The sequence below is a fragment of the Mandrillus leucophaeus genome, unplaced genomic scaffold (assembly GCF_000951045.1).
Source record: "Mandrillus leucophaeus isolate KB7577 unplaced genomic scaffold, Mleu.le_1.0 Scaffold33, whole genome shotgun sequence".
In the NCBI taxonomy this organism is placed as follows: domain Eukaryota; kingdom Metazoa; phylum Chordata; class Mammalia; order Primates; family Cercopithecidae; genus Mandrillus; species Mandrillus leucophaeus.
The window spans coordinates 2260465-2270554 of NW_012103476.1; positions in this window are offsets into that span (position 1 = coordinate 2260465).

Below are 10090 nucleotides of genomic sequence, written 5' to 3' on the forward strand. Positions count from 1 at the left end.
CAGATCTGGACACTTTTCATTTCTTGATCTGTGTGAAACTGCAATTAAACTCAGGAAACTTAACAAAAGGCTGATTATTTGAAGGGAATGGTCATCAAACAAACACAAAAAATACAAATCCAGAAAGCATACACAGAATAATTTATTAGGCAGTATAATAGCAATTAAGAGGAATGTCTATATGTACTGGAGAAAGATGTATTCTAAAATATAAAATGTAAAAATGAACAATACATGAAATAGCCACATTATCTCCGTGAAATTAAGAGTTTGTGTTAAATGAGCTTCAACGTTGCTATCAAGGGAAAAAATTCCATAATGCTTCTGTACTTTTATATGTGTGTTGCATGCTGAGTGTGTTGGTTATGTTGTCTCTTGGATGCTAAGAGCAGTACAATGGAATGTTGCTTTTAGACATATGTCTGTGTGTTTTACACTATCATGCTACTATGAAAGGCAGGCATGCACTTGCTGTCGTGAAGAAAATTGAGTTTTTGTAATTAGGTGAACCTTGCCTGAAGTGAGTCATTTTATTTTTGTGTGTTAATGACTTATTTATTATCAATACATCTGGATGAGAAACATGCAGAGTCAAAAAATGGAAAATGCAACATGTTAGTACCATTTATCTGACCACAAAAATGCCAAATGAGAAAATAATCACGGTTGTGGAATTTTCACTGTATTGACTCAGGCTTGCCACGACAGAGTAGAAGAGCAAAGAAGAGTGTCTTTGATATCCAGTGGCTGTAGGTCAAAAGTTGATTCTTTTTCAGTATTATTTCTTTGCCTTTGGAGAAGTTAATTAACTTTTTTGAAACTCAGTTTCCACAAGGGAAAAATACATATGTTATAGTGATCTCAAAATAGTTTTAAAAAGTTTCCGAATTTATGACGTGTTATCTTTTCAGTAAATGTTGTCCTCCCTCCTCCTCCGCCTCACTGTAGAGATGTAAGTTGTTTTCAAGTTATAATTGGAGATTTGCATATATATATTAGTACATTAGTGTATTGTATATAGATCTGCATGTCAAATGCAAAATACATAGGATGGAAAAATAAGAACAAAGAAATATTTGCCATACATGTTAAAAAAAGGTTTTCTGGTACCTGTTTTTTCTCATAGAGATGCTAACATATCAATAACTTCTAGTTCATACTTGTTATCTGCCAAACATTTGTTTCATGCATCAGTGAACAATGTAGATATTCTTTGCTCTTGTGAAGCATCTATTTTAGTAAAGAAGAGAGAACGAGACAGTTAGTCAGTAAACAGAATTAGAGGGGTTAATTTTTTTTCAAAGAGGGTACATTTAAGCCAATGCAAAGTTCCTAACGCAAGAATGAACTTGGAATATGCAAGAAGTAGAAAGAAGGGCCTGTGGGTGGGGTGCAGTTAGCAAGGTGTGGTAACAAGCTACTAAGAGAGTCTAGTGATCTCTGCCTTGGATAGTCTATTCTTTCATTGTACCAGGATTGGTTTGCATAATCAATACAATATGGCAACATTGATGGTATGTTACTTCTGAGATGGAGGTTATAAAAGAAATGGTAGCTTCTCTTATTGTTGCTGTTTTTTCTTTCTCTTTGATCACTTCCTCTGGGGAAATCGTGTTGGGAGCAGCCCAGTGGGGAGGTTCACAAGGAGAAAAACTGAAGTCTCTGCCAACAACCCTGTGTGTGAGCTTAGAACAAATCCCCCAGCCCACAACAAGTCTTCAGAGATTGCTAGCCTAGCCAACTGCAAGTTCATTAACCATCCCGAGACAGAAATGCTTCGCTAAATTTCTTTCAGATTTCTGACCCTCAGAAGAAAATGGAGCAATAAATGTTTATTGTAAACACTCATTTCTGAGGTAGCATGTATACAGAAATAGATAATGAACACAAAACAGAGAGATTAGAAATGAAATGACATGATGTAAGACTTCGTAGATGATAGTAAGATTTGAATGCTGTTTAAATGAATGGGTAGTAACGTGAAATTGTGAAGTGTCTGTGTAACATTATTTGACTTTGTTTTAAATAAAAATGAATCGATTATGGAGTACACAGTGTTTGAAGGGGCATAGAATGAATCAGGATATCAAGCTAAAAGGAGTTGTCAAGGTATATATGAGACATCGATTAGAGTAGAACAGCCAAAATGTAAGCAAGTCGAGAGTTCTGCCATGCAATGGGAGACAGAACTGGCCATAAATACAGGTATCCTTCATATACATGATTGCTTACAATCAATGAGAAAAATACAAGGCAAGTAAATAATGAATTTACTAATGGCAAAAAAAAAATGTTTTAAAGATGCTCAATCTCATTAGTATTGGCAAAAACATTAATAATAATGGCATATTTTTCATCCTGAGAAATTAAAAAGACTAATAGAACTCTTCATTGGCAAGACTGGAAAATTATTCACTTTCTTCTATTGTAGATAAGACACTAAATTGATATAGAGTCTCTAAAGCCAGGATGCAAAGTCCATACACTTTCTTCTAGGGAGTCCATTTCGAGGAATTTTTCCCAAGGAAATATTTGCAATATTAATGAACACTCATTGTTCATTGTAAGATCATTTATAATAGCGGATACTTGGAAGCACCTCATAGACTCATAGTGTTATATATAATTAATCTTGCTTATGGCATAATGTATAAAATACAAGTTCCAAGATGGTATGTTTACCATTAATCTATGTATGTAAGTGTAAAACTGTATATGTCCACGTTAGATTTCATGGTGTGTATGTGTATGTGTGTATGTAGAATGGCAGTATTTACCAAAAAAAGGACAGTAGCTGGAAGCGGGGAATTTGAGACCAGCCTGAGCAACAAAGCAAGACGCAGTCTCTACAAAAAATTTAAAAACTTAGTTGGGTGTAGTGGCATACTTCTGTAGTCTTAGCTACTCAGGAGGCTGAACTGGGAAGATCACCTGAGCCCAGGTGTTCAGGCTGCAGTGAGCTGTGTTTGCTCCTCTGCACTCCAGCCTGTGCAACAGAATGAGAGACGTGTCTCAAAAAAAAAAAAAAAAACAGCCAAATATGATTATTTCTGGGCAATATATTTAAATATGATGTTTCTTTCGTTTCTTTCTTGTTTACACTTTTCTTTATTTAGAGATTCTTTGTGCCAACATTATTTTTAAATATAAAAATAATCGAAAACTGTTGACAAAAATGTAAAACATCAAAAAGCTAAAACATTGCCTATATTATGACTTTCTATTATAAGAAATATTACAAAGTTAATTTCATTACATTTGTCATATTCTCCAAATATTTTCTTTATGGTAATAATTTTAGATGCTTTGTAGTCTTTATGCTTACATCTTTAGGTCTGTAGAAAACATTATTTTTATCTATTGGTTTTAAGTAGAACAGAAGAAAAAATATTAGAGTGATGAGAAAAAATAAAACTAGACTGATCATTAATAAGAATAAACATCAGGATGTGTAGGAGAAAAAAAGAATACAGTTAACCACTACGGATTTAGTGGAGTTACGAATTTCTCTGGTTTTCAAATAAACCACAGGCTAGTCACAGAATTTTTAAAAATTGTTGACATGATACTTCTGTTCTGAGTCAATCTTTGAAAATCAATTTACTTGTATAAAAACTATTTCTCAAAAATTATTCTCCCATTGAATTTTAGTTTATTCAAAGTATCAGGTAGTTGTGATAAGAAAAATCTTATCCACTAAAATACTGCTTTGTATTTGCCTTTTTAGAGAGAGACCAAAGATCACATCTAAAATCAGTAAGAAATTTGTGCTTTACATATTTATTTGATACCAATCCATCTTATTTAGGGTGTGTTGGAGGTCTTAAAACATCTGGTAATAACAGCCATAATAATAGTGTGTTACTTATGTATTTATTAATCCTGTTTACATTTCACATGTATTATTTTATTTTATCATTATCACAACATGGAGTAGCTTTGATTAATGGCTTTCACTGGCAAGATAAGTCAACTGAAGCTCAGAAAGATTACTTGACCTGTCCAGCACTATAAATCTAGTAAATGGTAGTGCAAAAAAAAAATATCAGAGCCCACAATGAAATCATGTCTTCAAAAACTATATCTGATTTCTTTCATGCAAGGTTAATAGACTTATTCACACAGCTTCCAAAATGTTTCATTTGGTTTCACTGTTGAATAGGGACAGGTCAATTTTTTTCAGAAAAGTGTCATTCCGCTCCTGTTTCCCAGCCTACATATTTCCCTCTGCATATTAACTATCTTAGTTCCCAAATTTCCTATTTAATTTTTGATTTAAATATAATTGTGGTCTTAATTATATTAAAAATAACTTCTAAAAACTTTTAACATATTTATTTGCTGCATGTTAGCATTAAGGCAAGACTCTAATCCTAAAGGGGCTTTCTATGGTAACTCAGGACACAAAGTATTTTATAGAAAATGTTGAACAGTAAGAAAGAGCAACTTGTAATCGAATGCATTTGTTTTTGACTTGATTCTTATCTGTTTGACACTACCTAGTGGATATGAGATGACTTTGCTTCAACCACGGTGTCATTGCCAATATTTAATATATATCTAGTGGAAGAGGAATTATATATTTTTCTTGTCTAATCCTGGAACCTTCAGAAACTTATTTATAAAATACCAGTTGGATATTATCTAGTGTTGTTCTATAATTTATTAATATGTATTTGAATGTTCTTGGTGTACATTGTAGGGATTAGAGCACCAAAATTTCACACGATAAGCAGATATATATTTCCTCTAAAGTAAAAGCAGCTGCAATATATCACTAAACATGTAGTTTAATTCTTTAAATCCTGTACTTTAATTTTTTTTATAGTTTTTGTGTGTATTATGTCACAAAAGTCTTTATATCTGAAAAACCAAATTGTTCAACCCAACCATAACCAAACATTTGAAAAATGTAATTTGACTCATAAAGACTTTTTTTTTTTTAAATAAACACTTATTGTACTGTGTGCCAGGCTTTAAGTCTCACCCAAGAATTCTGCAGAGTGAGGCCAGATTTTCATACAACTGGATTTCATTCACGGTTTAATTTCTCTTATAAAAGTTGAAAAATAGCAATCTAGAATACATTTGGCCATTGACGGCACTTTCAATTTTGAAGCTATACTGAAGCTGTCACACTACCATCCAAATTGCTGTCAGAAATGAGTATGCTAATTGAAAAGCTCTGGCTATGGAATTAAGTGTTGCAATTTTATCAAGCATAGATAAGAACACTATATAAAACATGGATTTTAAGGTGAATTGAATTTATCAAATTGTAAGGGCAGGCTATAATTTGAAAATCCTACATTAGCTGGATTTTTCAATTTCTAATTTGTTGTGAATAATAATGTTCAGCAGAAGAGAAGAGCTGTATTTTCTTGCATTCCTTGGGATAGGATTTTTAGAATAAGGGCATTTTTACCAAGATTCAAAATTCCTTATTGGCATAGCTCATGAATCTCCTCTCTACTTATTGTATTGGAAAAACTATCCAGCACACAAAATGTTAGCATTTCAGGAATTTGTAATCAAACTTGTAAATCATAAGTATATGTTTATAAGTCAGATCATGCATCTCAAAACTTATAGGATAAATCAACCCCACTATTTGCTAACTCTCCGGTATCACCAAAGACTGTTTTGTGGGCAAGAGTCCATATTTTCACTGACTACAGTTATGATAATGGTTTCTTGTTTTACTCAAATATTTTTTTCTTCTGATGTCTAAATAACTGTGAAAATAGCATAACATATCACAAATGTGAAAGTTATTTAGTTGCTAGGGTCACTGCTACTATGAAAAGATCAGTCATAATTTGTGCAGTGGTTGGAATATACTTTTAGATGTCACTGGGGGAAAAAATCTTAGAGGATAAGCCAGTTGTAAGAAGTGATTCCATTGTTAAGATTAATAATATGAATGACCTGTTAAATATGGGTCTGCATTGACTGGAAACTCTTGAAAAATGAAGTTCAAATCTTTGAATTGCGTTGTTTTATATGCACATCTTATATATTTTAAATTTAAAAGTTAGCTAAATGCATGAATCAGCTTTCACAGGATATGATTATCAACATCTCATGTACCCCATAAATATATACACATACCATGTACTCACCAAAATTAAAAATTAGCAAGTAAACTTCTTTGCTTCCTGTGGCAAATTACAATAGCTTTTTTTTCTAGAAGTATTTCTAACATTTTATTTCTTGTGTTTTTCTTCGTTTCATTCAATTATTAATTAAATATTTTAAATGTTCATTAAAGTTCAGTGGAAATGCCATTTCCACTAATTTTTTCTTTCACTTTTTACATTGCTGTAAGACTTTGACAATGTGTTGAACTTCTAAAATATTTGTTAATCATGCTGTCTTGTAAATGTATAGTCAAACTTGGATTATGTTAGAATATGAGTTTCTGTTTCTATATCGTGTTTGAGGATAGTAACAGTGTCTAATGCATCCCTCTTTCCTCTAGCTGTTAACACAATATTTGACACAGGGTAACAACTCGTTTAATATTTAAATATGAGAACTTAGAACAGAAAATGCCAGTCATATAATGTAAAGGAGACACAGGGTACGTATTTTCTGACTATAATTCAAGCTAAGTGTTAAATATCACAGGCTCATAATTATTCTCTAAATTCAACTATATAATGTGTTTTGTCTTGCTAGAGTTGCCTCAAAACCAGTGGCTGGAGTTGCCTCAAAAACCGTGTTTGGGGGAGTTCCTTCAAGGGACTGATTCAAACCGTTCCATGAAGGGGTCAGTTGGGATTACAAAGAAGGAAACGCTGTAAGTCAGGGTGATGAATCCAAAGCATTTGCAGCATTAGGGGAACTTACATACAGAGGGTTTCAGCATCCTCATGACAGAAAAAAATACGTTCTACCCAAGTATGTCCTTAACCAGAGTGTCACCCCATGTAGTTTATATAAGAGTATCAGGAATTTGGCCCAGGCCATTGCCAGATTGTATGTGTTTAGCAGCATGCTTGATATTTCAGGGCTTGGGTAAACAACCTAAACAACTTCATATGGGCCTTGGAGTACTCCTTGATACCTTCCAGGCCCCAGTTTGGTTTTAAGCCTGCAGGGGAAAACATGAAGCTGGCTGGGTCACTGAGCACTAAAGGCACTCTGACTTTCTAGGTAAGGACAAAGAAAGACAATAGGGGACACTGGGGACTCTACATAATAAAGATATAATTTCCTCTGTGTTTAATAAACTCTGGGGTATACCAGATTAACGCAACAAAATATTATGAACAAAAAATAACTCATATAAGGCATTCCCTGGTAGTTTCATGGATCTTTTCATGAGACTACCAGGGAATGCCTTGTGTGAGTTTTTTGGTTTTTTTTTTTTTTTGGAAAAAACTGTATATTTTGATTTTATTAAAACATTTATTTGGAAATTGCATCTTTCTCTACCACAAAACTACCAGTAGACATTGTCCTTTATGAGAAGGCAAGGGATATGTGACTGAATAATGGTTCTACCACTTATCAATGACCTGAACTTAGTTCCTTAAACTAGTAACTTTGGCTTTTAATTCAGTTAAATACCGATTATAACACAGAGTCAGTGAGAATATCAAAATGGTAATGTAAGAGGAAAAAAGGCTCCTGGACATGGTGTGTTTTTTAATAACAATAATTGAATAAAGGGATACATTAAAGTTCTACTTATGCAAAAAGAAATCATCATGCATGTATTTCAGGAAAAGTGTATTTGTTGTGGACTATTTTTGTTAAAAGGCAATAAAATTAATTCTTCGTAGAGTACTGTATTGTTTCAGGCAAAAGATTTTTCTCCAAACAAAACAATATGTTTACTTTTACTTAAAAAAAGGAAATTAAAAAATCTATTGTATTTTATTTCATAATCTATATTTCTAAGAAACCCAGATTCAATAATAAATCGCAGTAGCCATATTGTAACAAGTTTTGATTATTCTATTTTATTTTGCTATTCATATATTACTTCTCTTTGAAAATGTAAGTCTGTGTTCAGTAAAGGGATCAGTACTAGAGTTGTGCATTGAGGACACACAGAGATGTTATTTAATGCTGTGGGATGGGTTATGGACCCATAGGCATGGAAGTGGGTTGGCAGAAGTGATACTAGGCTAGGCTCTGGGACACCCACAATGCGGAGGTCTGGAAGATGAGGTTAATCCCACAAGAAGATTGAAGACTGAGATGGAGGAGAACCAGGAGGGAAGGGCTCCAGAACCCCAGTGCAGGCAGTGCAGGGAGAGAGAAGAGCCACTGTGACACATGCTACAGATTAAGGAAGATCTGACACAGAGCAGGAGTAATCCATTCACAGGAAGAAGAAGAAAGCACAGTGGATGGTTACAGAAGCAAGATGCTTGGTAGATTTGGTGGAAGGGAAAAGGTTAAAGTTCTCTTTTATTTCTTTTGTCTTCCCAACAAAATTAGAGGCATATTTACTTTTTGCATGGGAGGAGGTAGCAGGGGTTGTTTCAGGTTTGAGGAAAGCAGGAGAAGACATGGAACATTCCAGTCCACTGAAAGAGTAGGAGCTCAAAAGGACGAGGGAGAATTTCTGTCCTCTCATTGGTCTGTGAATTTTTCGGTATTATGTTCATTAGATATAAAGTGCCATAGATGGTTTCTGGCATAGTAGATTAGTTTATTGTGTAAATTACGGAGACATTCACTTAAAGAATCACATAATAATTGCATTAAAGTCTGTGTTGTTAACATGTTGAATATTGCCCAACTTTAAATGACTGTAGACATTCTCTTATTTTATTTATGATAATTCTTTCATGCAACATTTTAGTTTTCCTCTTCTCTGTTAAAAATACTATATTTTTAACATTTAAAATAGCTTTTGCTTTCTTTTTCTTTCTAAAAAGGCATAATATTCTGTAGTGATTCACTGTGTTTTGCTTTTACCCAGCCCCTATCCTCCCTCATACTTTCTCTCCTATTTTTCTTTTTCTCTGGAACATATATTGCTTCTTTTTTAGTTTGCATTCTGCTCTGAATTCTGACTTTTGCATAGAGAAATATTTTTCATCTCTGGACAACAGAGAAGCAGTGTGAAAAAAGTAGCTATTTTTCTAAAGACCTGGCCTGTCCTTCTCATGTTTTCCCCTTACTTACCTGTTTCTATTACAACTTCTATCAACAGTGTTGGTTTTCTATTTGAAATAAAGTTGAACCATATCTGGTGGCCTGGACATACTTTAAATATACCTCAAAATGAATTGAAATGTTTCAGGTCCTTCTCATACTTCAAAGGCTGCAGCCACTACTCTGGAAGTTATTTTTTGATGTGCTGATTGCTGGGTGGTATCAGTCCTGATAACTCCATTTAAGAAACCTCTGAAGAGAAAACTTTTATCAGTCTGTCATCATCAGGCCTTATCACCCATAAGCAAGTGGTCAAGCTAAAAGAACAGGGCAGGTCATAAAGAATGCCCCATAGTAGATTATTATAGGAGATTGGCCAGCAAGATGAAACAAGTTGCACAGGATTCGTCTTTGCACTCCGAAATCAGTAACAAGTATTATAGTAAAAGCACATCTTTGAGGCTTCCTCAAACTACTTCCACACAGCATTGGCTTCGTAGGATTGGTAAGAATGGGATGTGTGTTCTTTTGCTCTCCTGCACGTGATGCTGAACGTGGGGTGCATGTGTTACTTTTCTGCACAGCATCCTTTGCTCACAAAACTTCGTCTTTTCCAGGTGTTAACATAAGTTCTCTTTATGTTAGTGGTATTGTGGTTTTTGGAATTTAAGACATTATACCAGTGGTTCTCAAAGTGACAATATCCACCAGATTCATGGAATATAGCTTTCAGGGGTTCTGTGAAGTTAAAAACCAAACCAAACAAAACTGTTTTCATAATAATGCTCACCCAGTAGGTGGGATTTTTCAGTCTGTTGACCTTTGCACTAGTAGTGCACAAGCAATGGTGGACAAGACTGCTGCTCCTTAGCAAGAATCGCAGTGGCACAGAATTGTTTCAGTCATCATTTTATTCTTCACTATACATAGTCACAGGAGGGGAAAAGCCAATTTCATTTAAGAATGTCCATCA